Below are 23,366 nucleotides of genomic sequence, written 5' to 3'. Positions count from 1 at the left end.
ATGGTTTGAATATAGTTCGAGTGTGTCCACCAGAGGTTATGCATTTGGAAGCTTGGTCCTCAGCTTAGCAATATGAGAGATGATAGACTCTTTGAGAGTTAGATGCTATTGGAGGTCATGGACAGCACTGTACTTTAAAAGAATTATTATAGTTTTCATTAGACTGTAGTTGATTCTTTTTTTTTTTTACCTCCCTCTCTGCAGTCCCAACTTGCTACAGCTTTTTTTTTTTTATTGTAAACAAATGGGATACAAGTTGTTTCTCTGTTTGTACATGGAGTCAAGGCATACCATTTGTGTAATCATAAATTTACATAGGGTAATGTTGTTTGATTCATTCTGTTATTTTTTCCCTTCCCCCCCAACCCTCCCACCCCTCTTTTCCCTCTATACAGTCCTTCCTTCCTCCATTCTTACCACCCTCCTGATCCCTAACCCTAAACCTAACCCTAACCCTAATGCTAACCCCTCCCACCCCCATTATATGTCCTCATCCGCTTATCAGCAAGATCATTCGTCCTTTAGTTTTTTGAGATTGGCTTATCTCACTTAGCATGATATTCTCCAGTTTCATCCATTTGCCTGCAAATGCCATAATTTTATCATTCTTCATGGTGGAGTAATATTCCATTGTATATATATGCCACAGTTTCTTTATCCATTCATCAGTTGAAGGGCATCTAGGTTGGTTCCACAATCTGGCTATTGTGAATTGAGCAGCAATGAACATTGATGTGGCTCTATCTCTGTAGTATGGTGATTTTAAGTCCTTTGGGTATAGGCCAAGGAGTGGGATAGCTGGGTCAAATGGTGGTTCCATTCCAAGGTTTCTGAGGAATCTCCATACTGCTTTCCAGAGTGGCTGCACTAATTTGCAACTCCACCAGCAATGTATGAGTGTACCTTTTTGCCCACATCCTCGCCAACACCTATTGTTGCTTGTGTTCTTGATAATCGCCATTCTAATTGGGGTGAGATAGAATCTTAGGGTAGTTTTGATTTGCATTTCTCTTCTTACTAGAGATGTTGAACATTTTTCCATATGTTTGTTGATTGCTTGTAGATCTTCTTCTGTGAAGCGTCTGTTCATTTCCTTAACTCATTTGTTGATTGGATTATTTGTATTCTTGGTGTAGAGTTTTTTGAGTTCTTTATATATTCTGGAAATTAGTACTCTATCTGAAGTATGAGTGGCAAAGATATTCGCCCACTCTGTAGGCTCTCTCTTCACAATACTGAGAGTTTCCTTTGCTGAGAGAAAGCTTTTTAGTTTGAATCTATCCCAGTTGTTGATTCTTGCTTTTATTTCTTGTTCTATGGGAGCCCTGTTAAGGAAGTCTGATCCTAAGCCAACAAGTTGAAGATTTGGACCTACTTTTTCTTCTGTAAGATGCAGGGTATCTGGTCTGATTCTGAGGTCCTTGATCCATTTTGAGTTGAGTTTTGTGCAGGGTGAGAGATAGGGGTTTAATTTCATTCTGTTGCATATGGCACCATTTGTTGAAGAGGCTATCTTTTCTCCATTGCATATTTTTGGCCCCTTTGTCTAGTATGAGAAAATTGTATTTATTTGGGTTTGTGTTCATGTCCTCTATTCTGTACCATTGATCTGCCTGTCTATTTTGGTACCAATACCATGCTGTTTTTGTTACTATTGCTTTGTAATAGAGTTGAAGATCTGGTATTGCAATACCCCCTGCTTCGCTCTTTCTACTGAGGATTGCTTTAGCTATTCTGGGTTTTTTATTCTTCCAGATGAATTTCATAATTGCTTGCTCTATTTCTGTAAGGTACATCATTGGGATTTTAATTGGAATTGCATTGAATCTGTATAGCACTTTAGGTAGTATGGCCATTTTGACAATATTAATTCTGCCTATCCAAGAACATGGGAGATCTTTCCATCTTCTAAGGTTTTCTTTAATTTCTTTCTTTAGTGTTCTGTAGTTCTCATTGTAGAGATCTTTCACCTCTTTTGTGAGATTGATTCCCAAGTATTTTATTTTTTTCGAAGCTATTGTGAATGGGGTAGTTTTCCTAATTTCTCTTTCTGAAGATTCATCACTTATGTATAAAAATGCATTGGATTTATGAGCATTGATCTTGTAACCTGCTACTTTACTGAATTCACTTATGAGTTCTAAAAGTTTTCTGGTGGAATTTCCAGGTTCCTCTAAATATATAATCATGTCATCAGTGAACAGGGATAGTTTGAGTTCTTCTTTTCCAATTCATATCCCTTTAACTTCTTTGGTTTGTCTAATTGCTCTGGCTAGAGTCTCAAGGACGATGTTGAATAGAAGTGGTGAAAGAAGGCATCCCTGCCTTGTTCCAGTTTTTAGGGGGAACGCTTTCAGTTTTTCACCATTTAGAATGATATTGGCCATGGGCTTAGCGTAGATGGCCTTTACAATGTTAAGGAATGTTCCCACTACCCCAATTTTTTCTAGTGTTTTGAGCATGAAGGGATGCTGTATTTTATTGAATGCTTTTTCTGCATCTATTGAAATAATCATGTGATTCTTAACTTTAAGTCTGTTGATATGGTGAATGACATTTATTGATTTCCACATATTGAACCAACCTTGCATCCCTGGGATGAAACCCACTTGATCATGGTGCACTATCTTTTTAATATATATTTGTATGCGATTTGCTAAAATTTTGTTGAGAATTTTTGCGTCGATGTTCATTAAGGATATTGGTCTGAAATTTTCTTTCCTCGATGTGTCTCTGTCTGGTTTAGGTATCAGGGTGATATTGGTTTCATAGAATGAGTTTGGGAGGGTTCCCTCCTTTTCTATTGCATGGAATACTTTGAGGAGTATTGGAATGAGCCTTTCTTTAAAGGTTTCGTAGAACTTGGCTGAGAACCCATCTGGTCCTGGACTTTTCTTTGTTGGTAGGCTTTTGATGACCTCTTCTAATTCATTGCTTGAAATTGATTTATTTAAGTTGTGTATGTCCTCCTTGTTCAGTTAGGTAATTCATATGTCTCTAGAAACTTGTTGATGTCTTTGAGGTTTTCTGTTTTGTTGGAGTATAGATTTTCAAAGTAGCTTCTAATTATGTTGTGTATTTCACTCATGTCTGTTGTGATATTTCCTTGTTCATTCCGAATTTTAGTAATTTGAGTTTTCTCCCTCTTTCTCTTTGTTAGTGTGGCTAAGGCTTTATCAATTTTGTTTGTTTTTTCAAAGAATCAACTATTTATTTTGTTAATTTTTCTGATTGTTTCTTTTGTTTCAATTTCATTGATTTCAGCTCCGATTTTAACTATTTCCTGTCTTCTACTACTTTTGGTGTTGGTCTGCTCTTCTTTTTCTAGGGCTTTGAACTGTAGTGTTAAGTCATTTATTTGTTGATTTCTACTTCTTTTGTTGAATGCGCCCCATGAAATAAGTCTTCCTCTAAGTACTGCTTTCATAGTATCCCAGAGATTTTGATATGATGTGTCTTTGTTCTCATTTACTTCTAAGAATTTTTTTATTTCCCTCCTGATGTCTTCTGTTATCCCTTCATCATATAATAGTGTTTTATTTAATCTCCAGGTATTGGAGAAGTTTCTGTTTTTTATTCTGTCTTTTATTTCTAATTTCAATCCATTATGATCTGATAGAGTACAAGGTAGTATCTCTATCTTCTTGTATTTGCTAACAGTAGCTTTGTGGCATAAAATATGGTCTATTTTAGAGAAGGATCCATGTGCTGCTGAGAAGGTGTATTCGTTCTTTGTTGGATGGTATATTCTATATATGTCGGTTAAGTCTAAATTATTGATTGTGTTATTGAGATCTATGGTTTCTTTATTCAATTTCTGTTTGGAAGATCTGTCCAGTGGTGAGAGAGGCGTGTTAAAATCACCTAGTATTATTGTGTTGTGGTCTATTTGATTTCCAGAATTGAGAAGGATTTGTTTGATGTACATGGATGAGCCAATGTTCGGGGCATATATATTTATGATTGTTATATCTTGTTGATTTATGCTTCCCTTAAGCAGTATGTAATGTCCTTCTTTATCCCTTCTGACTAGTTTTGGCTTGAGGTCCACATTATCTGAAATGAGGATGGATACTCCAGCTTTTTTGCTGTGTCCATGTGCATGGTATGTTTTTTCCCATCCTTTCACCTTTAGTCTGTAGGTATCTCTTTCTATGAGATGAGTGTCTTGCAGGCAGCATATTGTTGGATTTTTCTTTTTAATCCAATCTGCCAGTCTAAGTCTTTTAATTGATGAGTTCAGGCCATTAACATTCAGGGTTATTATTGTGATATGATTTGTATTCCCAGTCATTTGACTCAGTTTTGTTTTTTGACATGATTTGGTTTCTCCTTTATTTGGCTATTTCTTTAGGCCAGTTCCTCCATTTGCTGATTTGCATCGTTGTTTTTCATCTCTTCCTCATGGAATATTTTGCTGAGAATGTTCTGTAATGCTGACTTTCTTTTTGTAAATTCTTTTAGTTTTTGTTTATCATGGAAGGATTTTATTTCATCATCAAATCTGAAGGTAAGTTTTGCTGGGTATAAGATTCTTGGTTGGCATCCATTTTCTTTCAGGGCTTGATGTATGTTGTTCCAGGCCCTTCTAGCTTTTAGGGTCTGGATTGAAAAATCTGGTGATATTCTTATTGGTTTCCCCCTGAATGTAATTTTATTCTTTTCTCTCGTGGCCTTTAAAATTCTGTCTTTATTTTGTATGTTTGGTATTTTCCTAATAATGTGCCCTGGTGTGGGTCTGTTGTAATTTTGTGTATTTGGAGTCCTATAAGCCTCTTGTACTTGGTTTTCCATTTCGTTCTTCAGATTTGGAAAATTTTCTGATATTATTTCATTGAATAGATTGTTTATTCCTTTGGTTTGTTTCTCTAAGCCTTCCTCAATCCCAGTAATTCTTAAATTTAGCCTTTTCATGATATCCCACAATTCTTGTAGATTCTGTTCATGATTTCTTACCATCTTCTCTGTTTGTTCAACTTTGGTTTCAAGATTAAATATTTTGTCTTCAATGTCTGAGGCTCTGTCTTCCAGGTGTTCTATCCTATTGGTTATGCTTTCTATGGAGTTCTTAACTTGGTTTATTGTTTCCTTCATGTCAAGGATTTCTGTTTGTTTTTTTTTTCAGTATCTCTAACTCTTTATTGAAATGATCTCTTGCTTCTCATATTTGCTCTTTAACTGTTGATTGGTGCGATCATTTAATGCCTGCATTTGCTCTTTCATCTCCTCCTTCAATGCCTGATTTACTCTTTCATCTCCTCATTTGCTTCCCTGATTGTTTTAATTATGTACATTCTGAACTCCCTTTCTGACATTTCTTCTGCTGTGCTGTCATTGGGTTTTATTGCTATAGTATCTAGGTTTGTTTGGGACATTTTCTTCCCCTGTTTTCTCATATTGGTCAGATGTCAGTGGGACTCTGAGATATTGCAGATTTCCTCTATTGGCTTGTAGTGTCCCTGTAGATTTCCAGTGTATCACCTCCCAGCCTTCAGTAGCCTGAAGTCTTGGAAGAACTTGATAATGCAGTGTATCCGAAGAAAGCTGCCCCTAGCCCACTACTGGTTCCAGTACTTGTAACTGGCTCTGTGCAAGAAAGGCTATCACTGGGCACTCTGCTCCGAGAAGCTGGCTGTGAAAGGAGCCTGCCGCCGGAGGGAGCAGGGCTGCTTGGGGAAGTCCCTGGCTGCCCTGTCCTGGTCCCTGAAGCTGCCTGCAGGCCGGAGTTCGCTGCTGGCGGGACTTGGAACTGGTTCTGTGCAGAAAGGCTCTCACTGGGTGGCCTGCTCCAAGAAGCTGGCCGTGTGGGAGGAGCCCACCGCCGGAGTGAGCAGGGCTATCTGGGGAAGACTCTAGCTGCCCTGCCCTGCTCTGATAAGCCACCCCTATCCGGGCCTGCTGCCCAGGCCGAGGTTCACCCGGTGGGGGAGACTCACCCTGTGACTCTATTTTAGTCCGAGTCTCTCAATGCCTCCCCTTCTTGAATCCTGGGTTCTGGAGCAACTGGAGATGCAGTCACTCTCTAGTCCACCATCTTGGATCACCCTCTAGTTGATTCTTGAGAGAGGTTTGCAAGGCTGGCCTGTCTCCATTTTCTGGCTTCCTGTCTCAGCATACACTCTCCCTTGTCACGCACACTTCTGCCATTGTGATGGCATTGTCATTGGCCATAAATCATTTACTGAGTTGAGCAGAAACCAGTACCATGCTCTTGACCATCCAAACTTTTTAGTTAAATAAACCTCTTTTCTTCATAAGTCACTTAGCCTCAGGTATTTTGTTATAACAACACAAAATAGACCAATGCAGGCTCTTGCCCTCATGTTTATACCTAGCCCGAAAGGTGGAAAGCAGAATAGGAGGAAATACTCCTTTGTTCTTATGGACATGACCAGGAAGTTGCCCACACAATTGTCCCTTAAATTCTATTCACCTAATCTTAGCAAGGTTGCTCTGCTTGGCTGCACGAAGGCTGGGAAATATGGTCTTCATTCTAGAAAGCCACATGATTATCTAGAGCTTCTATTATAGGAACAGGATTATAGCTATTGGAAAGAAACTAGCAGAAGCAAGTACAATGTCTTCTAGTTTGGTATTGGTAAGGATTATCACTATTGAGTGCAGACGTTCTCAACCAGAGGCAAGTTTGTCCCCCAGGAGACATTTGGCAATGTCTGAAGGTATCATTGGTTGTAACAACTGGAATGTGTAAACTATGAGTATATGGTGGACAGATATGGTAAATATCCCACAATGCCCAATACAACAACCTAAGATAAAAAGGAAATTATTCAGCCCAAAATCTTAATGGTGCTGTGGTTGAGAAATCCTGCCTTCAGAGCTATCTTAAAAAGCCTCAGCCCTCTGGGTTTTCCTTTTGTGCTTTTCTAGGAAAATTTCCAAGACTAGTGTCCTTTTAGGTGAGATTTGGGTGATAGCAATGCACTTCCAATGAATTAGAATTAGAACTGTATGACACTGTGGGCAGTTGCATTGGTCATTTTAATAAAGAAATGAAACTTGTGGACCCTGTGTGTAATTCCATAGTCACTCTTAGCAACCCAGCTTTTGTTGAAAAGCAAGAGTTCCTTTGGCTTTTCCCAAGCTTGTTAATAACATATAACATCTCACTAATCCAGAGGAAAGAAGTAAATCTATTCAATTAAAGACAAGTGTAATTTTGTACAATTAATCATAGTCTTCTTAAGGGGAAATAAAAATAATTTGTTTTTAGTAAGAAGAAACCCATAATTATTCAGTGAGAGAGGAAAAGCCATTCATTAATATATCATGTTTACTTTGAACATGGGGAAATACATTGCAATTTTTGCTGTTAGTCTTGGGCACGAAGAACTGTGTTAAATCTCGTCATTTCTGCTTTTGATAATCTGCTTTAATGATAGATTAAAAATGCAGTTTGGCATTTCAGGACATAAATCTCAAATAATCAACCTGAGAGAACAGCACCAAACCCTCCAGAGAGGTTTCTAACATGAGACGATGACACTTCTTAATAAACTCAGAATTAGTGATGTCACTTGTCACTGGTTCTGCCAGAAGAAGCAGGAAAATGACACGGTTGCTCCAATGACCACTCAGAAGTTATGTTCCATAAATCTGCAAAATCAACTTCTGGAAATTCTCCCCTGGGATAAAGATATACGACGTGTCAGCCATGCATCCCAGCAACCTTTTATTATTTAAGGTTGTTATGTAGACATCATACATTTTTCTTACAGAGACAACCATATTATTCCGTGTTTCCTGTTTCCATGGATCTGAACTCTTTTCTTTCAATTCTTCATAGGACTTCATAATCATCTTTTAAAACTTCATTTCATAGTAAATTACACATTACTTTTACATTTAAATTTCATTTCCATCCACTTGTTTATTTTTCATATCTTTATTATTTGCCTTTCCAATTAGATAGTAAGTAGAGGAAAGTTTCATTTCTTATACTTTATTTTTTCATACAATATCTTGTAAGTTCCTTATGTAAACAATGTATCTTTAGTGATTTTTATGTTTTGGTTTTATCTTTTTTTTTGGTGGTGGTGGTGGTGCTGGGGATTGAACCTAGGACCTTGCACATGCTAGGCAAGTACTCTGTCTCTGAGCTAATCCCCAGTCCTTTATCTGATAAAGACAGCATGAAATTATGTGGGAGACAGCACAAAATTATGTTGTTCTTACTCTTAAGGAATACCAAAAAAAATTGGAACACAAAAAAGAAGAAAGAATAAAAGATCCATATTCTATGTGATCACAAGATATTTTAAGTAGGAAAATAAATGCACACAGCTATACTAATGTTTAGAACTTTAATTTGTTGTATTTACTGTTACCTGGTAAAGGTTATTTAAAGCAGATTACATGTGAAATGTTAAGCTTATGTGACAATGAAGGAAAACTTGCTTATTCCTGTTTCCTTTGTGCCACAGAGGGTTGTCCTTGGCACCCAGGACATGGACCTGGGTGCCTTGCTATGCTTCACCACGCACCAACTGTAGGTCCATGAGAAGTTACCTTAGCTTCAGCAAGCCTCACTTGCCTTGTGCATCAAGCGGGGATTATGGAACCTTGTGAGTATAGAATTAGATGAGTTGACATACAAAGTATCTAGCATATTGCTTGGTAGTATCAGAGTTCTTGGACTATAGGCAGGAAACTAATTCTAGAGAAAAGCACTTTTATTTGCATGTTCATGGGTATCTTCCAGAAGCCAGGAGGAGGTGAGTAACTGGGTTTCAGAACTGGGGGCCTCCGAGTTTCAAAGCAGCAGGAAATCCTGACTACTTTTTGGGTCAGCCATCTTGATGGTGATTGAACTCATTTTCAGCCACTCTTCTTATTTTTTTATTTTTTATTTTTTTGGGTGCTGGGGATCGAACCCAGGGCCTTGTGCTTACAAGGCAAGCACTCTACTGACTGAGCTATCTCCCCAGCCCCTCAACCACTCTTGGTTCTTTGGAAGATTGAAATTCCCAGGAGAAAGATGCTTACTACTCTTGACTAGATCTTACCAGACCCAAAGAGAAATGGAAAAAATGTCAGACCAAACACAGATATCTAGTAGAATGGCACATAGTGCTCGGGAAATGTCAATCCTTTTTGGTCACCAATTTTTCACTCTGTTTTATATCTTGCTCTGTGTGTGTGTGTGTGTGTGTGTGTGTGTGTGTGAGAGAGAGAGAGAGAGAGAGAGAGAGAGAGAGAGAGAGAGAGAGAGAGGGACATTATGAGATCTAATCAATTTGTAACAGTTGATTAAGAGGCTCTTAGATCCTTCTCTTCCCTCCCTGAGTGTATGTCACCTCATCCTAGACACTTCCCATCATTCAAGAGAGACTCTGTCGTCTGGCTCATAGTCTTCCCTCTTTACCGTGAAAACGGTCATCGACTTGACTGACTTCCAGATGCACATGGTCCTCATCCTGCTCAACCACAGCCTCGCACCCCTTTAACTCTTCACTGTCAATGACCTTACCTCCAAGCCTGTCTCAACCAACAGTTCCTACAGTTATCTAGAATCACCAATGCAGACGCCACTTCTTGGGACACGACCAACCTTCTAACCTTCTAGCTTGCTTTCCCAAACCAGTGTGTGTTTTCCCTCTTACCTGTTCCTGCTTCAGTGTCTTCCTTAACAGTTTGAATTCCATGGTAACATCATTGCAGATACTCGCTTGCCTACCCGTGAATCCCCTTAGTTGTTCATTTTCCACGCTTGTCTTAAAAAATCAACAACTTTGGGTAAACTTGATAGCCCTGAGGTTCGCCCAGGTGCAGAAGACTTCTGGGGGAAATGACACAGTCATCAGCTGTTGAGGGTCATCTTGGACAAGATGGCGCCTGGCAGTGAGCCAAAGGGCACTGGCTACCAAAATGAGGAAGAACCCAAAAAGGTTGCTTGCTTACTAGTTCCTTGGAGACTTGTGACGTGTTAACGCCAGGCTCAAGGATTGGCTATCTAATATCATGCTGCGCTTGGACAGCTTGTGATTTATATAGTGTTATGCTGGCATTCCTCTGCATGCTCTCCTGCGTGAGAGAAAGCTTTGCTATAATTGGCTGATCAGCTAGGAGCCTGGGGGAGGAGAGAGGGAGAGAGAAGAAGAAGGAAGATAGGGGGAGAACAAAGGAGACAGAGAAACAGGGAGGACGCAATAAATCTCGTCAAACTGAAGAGTAGTAGTGTCTCCTTTCTCTGCGCTGGTTCTGCTGGACAGAACAATCAGCTTCAGATGGCTCCTCAGTGTACTCCAGGAGATCCACTGCATTTATCTGATCATCTCGTGTTCTCGTTCTCTGCATTAACTTGTTCTATTAAGAAGCATTAAAAAAAAAAATCCATGTCCTGAAATACATCGACCTTTCTCCATCCTCACTGTGGCCACCCCAATCCAAGTCACTGTCATCTCACTTCTGGGTCACTACGATAGCTTCCTATGCGGTTTCTATACATTATCCCTTATTCCCTCCTAATCCATTTGCCCTCATGTATGCAAGGTCATCATTTATTTATTTATAGATCAATTTTCCCTCCCCTAAGTGTCCTCCACCTCATCCCAGAACCCAGGAGCACTCTACCACTGAGTTACATCCCCATCCCTTTTTCAGGGGGCACAGGTACCAGGGATTGAACCCAGGGGCACTTAACCACTGAGCCACATCCCCCAACCTTTTTTTATTTTTTATTTTGAGACAGGGTTTCGCTAAGTTGCTTAGGGTCTTGCTGAGTTGTTGCTGAGGCTGGCTTTGAACTTGTGATCCTCCTGTCTCAGCCTCCTGAACCTCTGGGATTACAGGCATGTACTACTGTGCCAGGCCCCTGCCCCTTTTCTTTTTTTTTTTTTTTTTTTTTTTTTGTGGTACTGGGGATCGAACTCAGGGCCTTCTGCCTGCGAGGCAAGTACTTTACCAGCTGAGCTATCTCCCCAGCCCCCCTGCCCCTTTTCTTAAATGATTTTTTTTTTTTGTACTTGGAATTGAACCCAGGGCCCCGTGCGTGCCAGTCAAGCACTGTGCCACTCAACTACATATCCAGCCCTTTTTTGAGACAGAGTCCCACTAAGTTGCTGAGGCTGGCCTTGAACTTTCCATCCTCCTACTACAGTCTCCCAGGTAGCAGGGGTTACAGGTGGGTACCACCATGCCCGACCCAAATTTACCTTTTAAAGAACTTCAGTGTCTTTCTATTTTCTTTAAAGTATACTTTCAAATCTGCAGTGTGTCTTTTGATCCTAGCGTGACCTGACCCATGTTTCTTCTTGGTTTCCTCGTCTAGTTTCACTATGTCCCTCTCATATTTAGGCTCGCTGGCCTGATGCTCAATTTCTGGGACAGTGTCTATCTCATGTCACTATGTAGCCAGATGCCTGTGCCCCTCTTCTCCACGTTGCTGGACCATCTGTCTTCCCCACTAGACTATAAGCAGTAGGAGGGGATTAGCTGTTGTTCATGTCACTTCCTCAGGCCCTAACCAAGTGAGGAGACACAATGAATCAAAGTCTTCTGACCCGTATCTGCAGCAGGTGCCTCTAAGGAGCTCAACCAAAGTACTCCATTGCTGTCCCAAAAATGGAGGAAATGGAAATCTTTTCCTACTGCTCATAACATATGAGGTAAAGCAACAGGTTTTCTCCAGTGTTAATATTTCTCTCATTTTTAATTTATTTTGGTACCTGGGATTGAACTCAGAGGCACTCAACCACTGAGCCACATCCCCAGCCCTATTTTGTATGTTATTTAGAGACAGGGTCTCACTGAGTTGCTTAGCACCTCACTTTTGCTGAGGCTGGCTTTGAACTCTCAATCCTTCTACCTCAGCCTCCAGAGCCACTAGGATTACAGGCATGTGCCTCTACACCTGGCTTCTCATCTTTATTTTAAAATTGGCTTGGGTCCTTATGAATACTAGTTGATCCCTCAATTTAACAAGGAAGCACCAGTCAAACATTAATAGAAAAACTTGAAAATCATTGATTGCATATAGTTTCAGAGTTAGCTTTCCCCTTTTTGATGGGGATCTGTGTATGCAATTTCTTTTTCTTTTTCTTTTATTTTTGAGATGTGGTCTTGCTGTGTTGTCCAGGCTGTTCTCAAATCCCTAGGCTCAAGTAATCCTCTCATCTCAGCCTTCCACATAACTGGGACTGCAGGCATGTACCACCATATCTAGCATGTGATATATTTGTAAATTATTGAATGTATAAAATATGTAGTGTATGCTTTTTCTCCGAAGGTTATTCTTAGATCATGTGATGAAATTAAATATTTTGACATCTTGTGGTACTTCAAAAAAAATTCTTAGGGTTGGGGATGTAGCTCAGTTGGTAGAGTGCTTGCCTTGCAAGCACAAGGCCATGGGTTCAATTCCCAGTACCGCAAAAAAAAAAAAAAAAAAAAAAAAAAGAAAAAGAATTATTTTGTGTGCTATTTGTGCTATTACTATGAGCTGATATGTGTTAACATTTCTCTGTTAAAGAAAAGATGAGGATGAGACCTTTGTATGGTGATTCAACGTCCAACAAGCACTGCTCTAAGTATCTATATCTATTTCTCATTGATTCACCACTTTATCCATAGCTCCAAAACAGCCCCCAGAATTCCACGTAAGTCCAGGCTTGTGCTCAAAAGAGGAAGTGGTTGATACTAATAGGTATATACATTTCATCATGTTATTCTGAGAATTGGCATTTGGAAACATATTTGAGAGTAATCCTTCACAAATAAGGAAACCTGTCCAAGTTGAGCCCTCCGGTCTCATGTATATTTTTTATTCATTGATTTGAAAGCAATGGAAGTTAGAAACCAGAAATATGATTGACATATTTTGTCTGAGGTACTAAGAAATAATAGATACCAGAAGAGAAAAAAAAAAAAAAAAAAAAAAAAAAAGACTTAAGGGGAGAAAAAGCTTTCTGACCTAGGAAACTGGATAATGATATAAAGCAAGTGTCTCACTATGGCTGGAACACAATTCTCTGCCACCTATGCTCACTAAAAGAAGGTGCTACTGATTATTAGTAACAGTGAGGAGACACAGCCTGTGTGAAATGTTTTACCCAGGATCAACTCATCTCATACCAGTAAATAACCTCTAGTCAATATTATTGTCCCTATTTTTCTGATAAGGAAATTTTAATAAAATTTTAATAATTTCAGAAAATTTACTAACTTGCCCAAGATCACACAGCTTGTGGTATAGCCAGAATTCAAATTCAGATAGTCTAAATCTAGAGTTAAAAAAGATGCTATGTGGTCAATCTCATATATATCTAAAGACTCTTACCTAAATAGTTATGCTGTGTCTATATGTTGAATGAAAAGGATTCATGTTCTCCTTTGTCACTTTCTAGAAAGTTCATTTCAACTGATTTATTCTCTTTATTCAACAGAAGGGGAAAAGAATACTTTCCATAGTTTTGTTTAAGAAGTATTCACTTTATATTCATCTATTTTAAAATTGCTGTGGTCTAGGGGTTAGGCTAACAAATTAGCCAAATAAATTAAGATGAATTTCAATCCCTTTTTTCCTATTTATAGATTATATAGGATTTCATAAACATTTTATTCATCAACTCACTAATATAAGCAAATTATGAGCACAGACTCCCAGAGGGGACTGGCTCTTTCTCCTTAGAGGTTGGACACCTGTTTTGCTTTTTAAAAATTCATCTAATGTATCCTCTTCAGATATTATCACCTCCTTTTCGGTTTCTTTACTTATTATATGCATCCTGGTTCTGGGATCCACTACTAGTTAACTTAGAACAAAATATTTCCAGATGTCATGAGGTGTTTGGTCAGCTACTTTAAAAAGAGAGCAATGCAGTCATTCACAGAGGAGAGAAAAAGGTGCACATTTTGCATTTAAGACAAGAACTTGTTTTGAACAAAGATATCGTGGGAGGAAAAGCTCTTCTGAGTTTATCTGACCTGCTGTGTAGTTATCTGCCCACCCCCAGTCTCCACTAATGAACTGCCTCCCACCTGTGTTCCTGGCAATGAATGGCCTTTGGCTATCTATGGTGGTGATACCGCCCTTTACCGATGATGAGTTCTGCTCCCTCTAATGTTGAAGTCTGAACACTAGAAAAGAACACCAAGGCAAGCATATTAAGCAGGTTTTAATTAAAATTAGTAATAATACAGTCTTTCCCGGGAGAGAGAAGCGGGCCATGGCTGATGTTTAGAATCCCGAGAAGAGACCGCATCCTACATCTTTTATAGTTAAGGTCTCTTTTGTTTTCTCCCCCTTATCTCTCTTTCCTGCCTATGTGACTAGGCCCGGTTTTGCAGGTGAGATGCATAAAGTGAGGAGCAAATGGGCAGGGGGAAGGCCAAGGAGATTCGGCCAGGCAAGGGCCCAGGGGGCATTAATTAGCAGCTCCTTGTCTGCAGTCCTTGATAAGGGCAGGTAAATTTGGTAATCAACGGGCTCTGGAGATCCTTGACATTCTATTTTCCCAGGGGCAGTCTCCAACTTCCAGAGGCAGATGGCTTTCATGGCCTCCATTTCCTCGATTTGACCTGATCCCCTATTTCTACACTAACTGCCTGTCCCCAATTCTGGCTTCAGTGGCACTTCAATCTTTGAGCACCCCACTCACACAGCAGCCCCCCAACCCAGCACTCTCCATGGAGAGCTAGTCCCTCAGGGATGATGACCCATCAAATTCTCTGTCTTGAACAGAGGGAGTCAGAGTTTAGCCACTTGCACCCAGAAGCCCTGTGGGTCTAGGGTGGCCGTTTTCCACTATGTGAATGTTGATAAGTAAACAGAGAAAGTGGGTCTGGGAGGAGAAAGAGAAATTTGGAACAGTGGAGTGCAGAGAAGAGGGATATTGTGGCCTCAGAGAGAATTAAGGAGGTAGACAGATGTGCTGCTTTGTTCCTCGAGGCTACCTAATTACCAGTTCCAGTTCCCACGGGGCCCCTGCTTGCTTCTTCCAGCGTGATGTTGTGTATGAGAAATCCCTGCATATTTGAATTGCTTCAGTGTTCCTGCAACCAGAAAAATCTCAACTACAATTAAATGCCCTAAAGACTGTTTCTAGATTTGAATTTATGGGTACGTGGCACATTTTCAGAGCTTCTGGGACAACAGACAGTAGTTAGAAGGATAGTCTCTATCCACAGACTGCTTGAGCAGAAATTCCAGTTCTGCCACTTGCTGCTTGTGTGATCTTGGACACTCTAACATCTCTGTGCTTTGATTTCCTTGTTTTCAAACACAAGGGTAACCCTATTTTTCTACATCCTAGTTTGTTGTGAGGATTAAACACTTATAAACAGTGCACTTGGTACATAGTATTTAAAATACCCAAGAGCATTAGCTATTATCTTATCAGGGCCTTGCTTTTACACCCACATACCCTCCCCCACACAATCAAGCACATAAACACATAAGTATAATTATATGCCTATAATCATACATACTTACAATAAAATATTATGTACATATGTATGCATATATATACACACATATACACCTGATTATCTGGCCCAGGTTGGAAGCTCTGTTCCTGCCCTCTTTTGTTTGTTTTTGGAATTGGTGATTGAACCCAGGGGCACTTTACCACAGAGCTACATCCCCAGCAACCCCTCTCCCTCTTTTAATTTGTTCTTTTTAGTTATACATGACAGTAGAGGCTATTTTGGTAAAATTATACCTGCATGGAATATATCTTATTCTAATTAGGGCCCCAGTCTTGTGGATGTACATGATGGTGAGATTCACTGTGGTGTATTCATATATGTCATAGGAAAGTTATGTTAGATTGTTTCCACTGTTTTTCCTGTTCCTATACTTCCTCTCTTCCCTCTATTCCCCTTTGTCTAATCCTCTGAACTTCTATTCTGCCCCTTCTACCTTATTGTGGGTTGGCTTCCATATATCAGAGAAAACATTTGCCCTTTGTTTTCTTGGGAATGGCTTATTTCCTTTAGCATGATAGTCTCCAGATCCATCCATTTACTGGCAAATGTCATCCTTCTTTATGGCTGGGTAATTTTCCATTGTGTATACTTACCACACTTTCTATATCCATCCATTGATGGGCATCTAGGTTCATAACTTAGGTATTGTAAATTGTGTGACTATAAACATTAATGTGGCTGTGTCACTGTAGTATGCTAATTTTAAATCCTTTGGGTATATACCAAGGAGTCGGATAACTGGGTCAAATGGTGGTTCCATTCCTAGATTTTTGAGAAATCTCCATACTGCTACCCAGGGTGATTGCACTAATTTGCAGTCCCAGCAATGTATGAGTGCACCCTTTTCCCACATCCTCACCAACATTTATTATTACTTGCATTCTTGATAATTGCCATTCTAACTGGAGTGAGATGAAATCTCTGTAGTTTTAATTTGCTTTTTTCTAATTGCTAGAGATGTTGAACTTTTTTTTTTCATATATTTGTTGATGGAACTCCACTCAAAGTAGATGAAAGACCTAATTATTAGACCAGAAACCCTGCACCTACTTGAAGAAAATGTAGACTCAACACTCCAACATGTTGGCTTAGGAACTGACTTCCTTAATAAGACTCCTAAAGCTCAACAAGTAAAATTTAAAAAATCAATGAATGGGATGACATCAAACTAAAAAACTTCCTCACAGCAAAGGAAACAGTCAAGAGCTTGAAGAGAGAGCCTACAGAATGGGAGAAAATCTTTGCCACCTGCAGCACAGATAGGATGCTATTTTTCAGGATATACAAAAAATTCAAAAAACCTTTTTACTTTTTATTTTGAGACAGTGTCTGTAAGAAATCCCACAAAAAACACGCCGGACACGGGAAATCACATAAGGGAGTTTATTAAGCAAACAGAGTGTCTCCCTGCAGGGTAAGAGAGAAAATGAGAGGAAAAGAGAAAGGGCTGCGCAAGAAAAAGTGTGGAAAGTGAGGAGGAGAAAGAGAGTTAGGGGGAGAGAAAGCAAGAGAAAAGATGGTGGGGTAGCTACCCTTAAGCAGTTAAATCCCGCTGGGCTAACAGAGGACCAATAACAGAGAAGGATACTTGCAAGCTGAGTGATGAACCAATAGCTAGCTAGGATGTTCACAGACTGACAGGTATTTGGGAGGCGGGGAAAATGGCTGCACCGGAAAGGGCGGGGAGAGCAGCTTTCAGACTGACAAGCTTGGTTGTGATGCAACGGAAAAGGCGGGGAGCAGCTTTGTATTACAGTGTCTCACCAAGTTGCTGAGGGTCTCACAAAGTTGCTGAAGCTGGCCTCAAACTTGTGGTCCCCTTCCTGCAGCACTTTGTTCACATTTGTGTTATAGCCTTTATCCTGCTGCATTATAACCTACCCGGTGTCTGTTTTTCTCATTATGAGTGTGCTCCACAATTCAAGTAATTGCCTTCTTTGCTCTTCTATCCCCAGAGTTTTTCATCTGCTACTGGGGATATTCCTGAGCTCACAATACACTTAAATTGTTGGGCAGGTGGACACTATACTTCACCATTAGATTGGCATCCCTTTAGCTTAACACTTGACTTCTGTTAAGTTCACATGTCCCTCAGTGACTTAGCACTTCATGCTGCTATATTATTTACCTCTTAGAGGAAATACATTGCAGAGTCCTCCCTGAAAGCAAGCTTTGGCAAGAGGATAGGAGAGAGACTTTGAGGATTCTGGCTGTCTACAAGAAACAGGCAAGTGAAGAGGGGGAGATTCTTGAGCTTCTTCCTTTTGATCTGGAATGGTTCTCCTGGTAACATTTCTCTTCCTGATTCAACTTACAGGATCATCAGTGGGTTGAAAGACATGATCAAGCAGTGTCTTTTTGCAGCTTGGTTGTAGTAGAGAAGAAACTGAGTAGTCACATTGCATTGGTTTGCTAGGGCTGCTAAAAGAGAGTGTCACAGACTGGGTGGCTTAAATAACAGACGCTGTTTTGTCACAGTTGGAGAGAGTGGAAGTCTGAGATCGAGGGTGTCATCAGGGTTGGTTTCTGGTGAGGACTTCCTTCTTGGCTTGCAGATGGCTGCCTTCACTGTCCTCATGTGTCCTTTTCTCTGTGTATACACAGAGGCGGAGGAGAGAGAAAGTAGGAGACTGAGGACAGGGGAGAGGAGGGAGAAGGACAGTGCACGTGGTATTTTCTCTTCTCATGATGACACCAGTCCTACTGGATTAGGACCCCACCCTCATGACATCTTTTAACCTTAATCACTTCTCTAAAGATCCTATTTCCAAATACAGTCCCATTGGAGGTTAGGACTTCAACCTGAATCTTGTGGGGGCAGGGACACAAATCACTCCAACACACATTAATCCCATTGGAGGCCTATTTTAATTAAAAGCTTTTGTGTGTGGCTCAAGTTTTCCTCCCTGCATGACTATGTAATCAAAATCCAAACTGAGGACTGGGTCTCTATATGAGGAACAAAAAGCAATTACCATGAGATCCCCTCAGTCATACCTGTGTGAGCTGTAAATGCAGAAGTCACTGAGCTGCAGGACCTTTTGAAATGTTAAACCATCCAGTATTGGTTCTGGCTTTCCCAGGTGGACTTGGAAGAATCAGAAGAGGCAGAGCCCAAGCGTAAGGAAGGCTGCCAGCAGGAGTCCATCGTAGTTGAGTAGCATCCCAGAGCCAAGTCAGGTTCTCAGACACAGACCTGTCAATCTGAGAAACTGCAGGACCAGGGTGGGAAAGGCTTCCTTAGGTCTGGGAAACACAGCAGGTGAATCCGAGAGCCAAATGACACTGTCTAGCCAGAAGGGCAGAGTAGGGAGGAACCAAAAAAAAAAAAAAAAAAAAAAACAGAGATGCAAATGGAATGGTAGGAAGCTGGGATCAGAGGACCGGGGCCAACTTCAGAATTAACTTCAGGAACAGTGAGTTCTCTTAAGGATGGCTTGTCATACATGCTTCGTTGGGGTCTGATCTTAAGTGTCCAGAGCTGGCTTCAAGCCATTAGAAAATGTTGAGTAGGTGACAAGAAGAGTTTCATCAAATGTCAGGCATTATACTCTTCCATGGCATCTCCTGGTGAAATGTCCAAACCCAATGCTTTTATCTAGGATTAATGTGAACCCTGCTTTGACTACCAATCTCTTCTATCTTTAAAACTGAATTTTTAAATTTTGATTTTATTCTTTGTGTATAAATTACATTATCTTCTACTTAACCTTATAACATACTAGTGGATAGTAACTGTAGTTATCATTCTTTGTAATATTTCTTCCTTATTATTCATTCTCTTTATGAACATTATATTCCTAAAGAACCCTTCTTTGAACCTAGTCTCTGGTTATGCCCTCTTCCAGCACTCTGTACTTTCCTCAATAGGACTTCCCACATTTGTAATTAAATAGTAATTGCATGATTAATTGTTTAACCTGTCTTCCTTGCCAAATTATTTTCCCAATAAAAACAGGAGGTAGGTTCTAAATCCAACACTGGTTCTTACTTAGAGCAATAAATTCTTTTTAAATGAGTTATTTCATTCACTCACTTACTTGTGCATTAATTTATTTAGCATTCATAATCCCTAAGAACAGTGTCACAAATAGGAAAACAAAAAATTGTGTGATCATTTCTCTCTTCAGAGAGTTCACAATTTAAGACTGAAAGTTCTTAACTATTTTGGGCAAAAGTTCCCCTTAACACCCTGATGAAAGAGAGGTAGCCCTTTTCCCCAGGAACTACTCATCTGAAATTAACACAAGATTTTGTAATTAACTTGAAAAGTTTGCAGATTCCTGAAAATCCATTCAGTGCTTTCCTAATATTTTCCAGATTCTGTGGTGAAGATCGCCCCATATAATAATAGACCTGAGGACACATATAAGGTCAGGAGAGGGGAAAAGGGTAGTGTCAGCATGTCCTCCTACAAGTCAGGAAAGAGGTCCACTGAAAAGATGTTCAAGCCATGTATTGGATGATAAACCTGATTTTTCCAGAAGTGGGGGCTTTGGAGGTTGAGAAGATTTGGAAAAACTTGGAAGTGAGAAAGAGCATGTCGTCACTGCAGGCTATGGAAGGACCTTGTACAGCTGAGAATGTGGGACTGGGAAGAAGCTGGGTGAGTTGGCGGTGGGGTGGCGTGGGGGGTGGATTGCAGGAGAGGATACTGGAGAGGTAACTAGAAGTGGGGGTGGCCATACTCAGTTCTAGCCTATGGTTGATGAGGAGTAATTCTTTTTTGTTTTTTTAAGAGACTAATAAAATCAGATTTGTATTTTAGAAGGAGCCCTCTGGTAGTGGTGTTGAGGGTTCTGGAGGATAGTGGAGCAGCTGTTTCGTCACAGACCCAGGGCCTGGACAAACATGGGCAGTGGTGTTTTAAGGAGAGAGTAGAGACTGGAGTGATATTTAGGAAGGAGAATCAGCAGATCTTTGTGACTGATTGGATATAGGGTGTGTGAGAAAGTTAGGAATGAATTCCAAGGTTGTGTCATAGGCAATTGGGTGTGCCAGGATTGTGCTAGGTTTGTCTCCATGAGCATCCTCTTATGCATGAACTCCAATTAAAAAACAAACAAAACCCAAACCAAACCAAACAAACAAAACAACAATAACAACAACCCAGAAATGCTCAGGGACCATTTTTTCTTTTTATTTCTTTTTGCTCAAAGTGAAATAAGCCTTTTGTAAATGATAAAAAAAAAAAGTACATTTCTTACAGTTTAGATTAGCCAGCAGATTGGATCGAAGAAGTCAACGAGAAAATCAACGTCAGTTTTTAATCACAGATGTTAACCCCGTGTGGCCACATTGAGGCAACTTTCTAATCTTTCTTCTTGAAATAAGAACTCAGGCTGTATTGAGATGCTAGACTGGCCACGTACAATCTGGGTAGGGAAGATTACTCATCACTGCCTAAGGAATTCAGTGAGTCCACATGCTTGGCAGTAAAGGTGACAGTTCAATTACAGGTCTGCCAAGTTGGATGCACTTAGTGTGGTGCATTGTGTCAATAAAGTCATAATTGGGAACTTCTTACAAATAATTTTTCCTATACATTTTGAATCTCAGGCATTATAAATCTTGACTTAGGATAAAAATATCCATGCAAGGTGCTTCTTAATTAGGTGTAGATTCAAACTTCATATAACAGAGTGGTAGACTTTCAATTAAAATTTTTTTATAATTGTTTTTTGGATATGTAATTCACATGCCATAAAATTTTTCAATTAAGTTTTTATTTAGTTTATTTTTTCTAATTTTTGGCAATTAGATTTTTTTTTTTAATCAGAAAAATAAAAAATTCCATTTTAAAGTGTTAGAATAACCTGATATATAAGGCATTTTCTCTTCTGATTACTAGAGCCAAGAGAAAATATGTTGGCTTAAATTAAACAAAGTATAAAATATGGTCAAAATATTGCCACAAAAGTAACATGTTTAGTGAGAAGACTAAAGGTGGGTCATCTCATCCTAATAGCTTTTGTTGATGTCCTGCGAGGTAAGAGAGACCCAGTTTAATTTACAAACCCTTACTTCGCTATCAGGGAATTAGAGAGAAACTTCCCCTGCCAATAACCCTCCCAGCTAAGGACTGAGATGTTGTGATGGGCTATTCTCACCCAGGATAGTAGTGATATTGCATAACAGGGAAAAAAATTATACCCTTGGGGTTTAAACTGACTGTTGAAGGAAAAATCCAACCTTTCCATTTACTGTATATACAGAGTGAGAAAAGTAAGAAGATTTTGAGAATTCTGAATGTCACCTCATATTGTGTGTTAATGATCTTTGTGACAGATGGCACAGATCTAAAAACCATATTGTCTTGTTAAAATGTCAATGTGTGGGAAAACATGTAACCCCTTTCCTGTGAAACAGACAGAACTGTCCCTAAAGACTGAACCTCTCTACTTTGCCATAAAATGCTGGATGGCAGGAATATGATCGGCATGCAGGCTGACATGTATGTTGGTAGTCTGTCTAAAACAGTTTTCCTTTCCAAGATTGCATACAGGCATAGAGGGGAGAGGGGTTTGGACTATCTTCAATTTGTTCCACTCCATCCTGATATCATGGCTAGACTAATGGTTCTTCCGTGTAGCTTTTATTTTCTTACTTCTAGAGTCAAAGGTCTACATAGTCTCCCAGTCTAATGCTTGCACCCGGCTATAAAACCTGCTGTAAACCAGCACTGTCTTGCCTTTCCTGTAATTAGGCTACTTCCTCATTGTTTCAGGCACACAAAGACTCATTCTTGTGTCTGAAAGTTTGCTTATATTGTTTAACTTTCTATTGTATTTGCTTTTAATAAAGATGCTATAAAAATAGCCTTGTGCCTTACAATTTTTTTTTCCCTACAAAGAACATTTTCTACTATAATGTGTATTGTGCCCTTTACAGGGATCCATGAAGAGGGACTTTAGCTCAGACCTCTCTGCTGTGTAATCAAGATGGTTATTTCTTATAGAAATTACTATATGTAATTAACTATATTTTCTTTGTTACTTTGACCACTAGGAAACTCAGAATCACATACGTATCTCTTCTTTAGTACTGGCTATATTCTATTTATTTGCACTGCTGGGTATCACACCCAGAGCTTCACATATGCTAGGCAAAGTGCTGTGTCACTGAACTACATCCTCAGCCCTAAATAGATTCATAGAGCATAATTTTATTTGTATTAAATTTTCTTCTGACCTCACTTTATTGTCCCTACTTTGGGAAGAAGGGGCAGTGCCTTTTATAATAACTTACTCATTATTCTTGCAAACCATTTCAAATCCTTTTTGGAATAACAAAATAAATAAAGCTTTTGAAAAATGCTCAACTTGCTTAGTCTTTTTACTCTTCCTTTTTTTCCAACCTCATCCAGTCCTCAAATCCAGCTTGTCCATGTACTTTTTTAACTTTCATGAATCTTTTTTTGAGTTCTTATGTTAATGTAAATTTGCACTTTATTAATTACGGTTTGACTCCTCAGTTTTCATGTGTATTAGTTCTGTTGCAGCAGGTTGTATATTTTTTTGGTGTGTGGGGTCATGGCTTATACTTTTCTTAATCATCTAGTGCAATGACATTGTATCAAGAAATTTCCTTTTTACACTATAATGGTAACAAATGATCACTTTTTAAGCTTATTAAGTCTCAGAGCACTCTGCAGCACCTCTTATTTAAAGGTGTAGGACTTCCATCTCCTTTTTTGGGCGGTACTGGAGATTGAATCCGAGGGGCTGTACCACTGAGCTTCATCCCTACCCCGTTTTATTTTTTTACTTTGAGATTGGAAATCTCACTAACTTGCGTCAGGCTGGTCTCGAACCTGCTATCCTCCTACCTCAGCCTCCAGAGTAGCTGACTTACAGGCGTGTGCCACAAACCTCCAGGAACCCATTTTTTGTCTATAGCACCCTTGTTTCATGGATCTA

The sequence above is a fragment of the Sciurus carolinensis genome, chromosome 4, assembly GCF_902686445.1.
Source record: "Sciurus carolinensis chromosome 4, mSciCar1.2, whole genome shotgun sequence".
In the NCBI taxonomy this organism is placed as follows: Eukaryota; Metazoa; Chordata; class Mammalia; order Rodentia; family Sciuridae; genus Sciurus; species Sciurus carolinensis.
The sequence above is the reverse complement of the archived record's forward strand: the minus strand, read 5'-3'. Positions refer to the sequence as shown.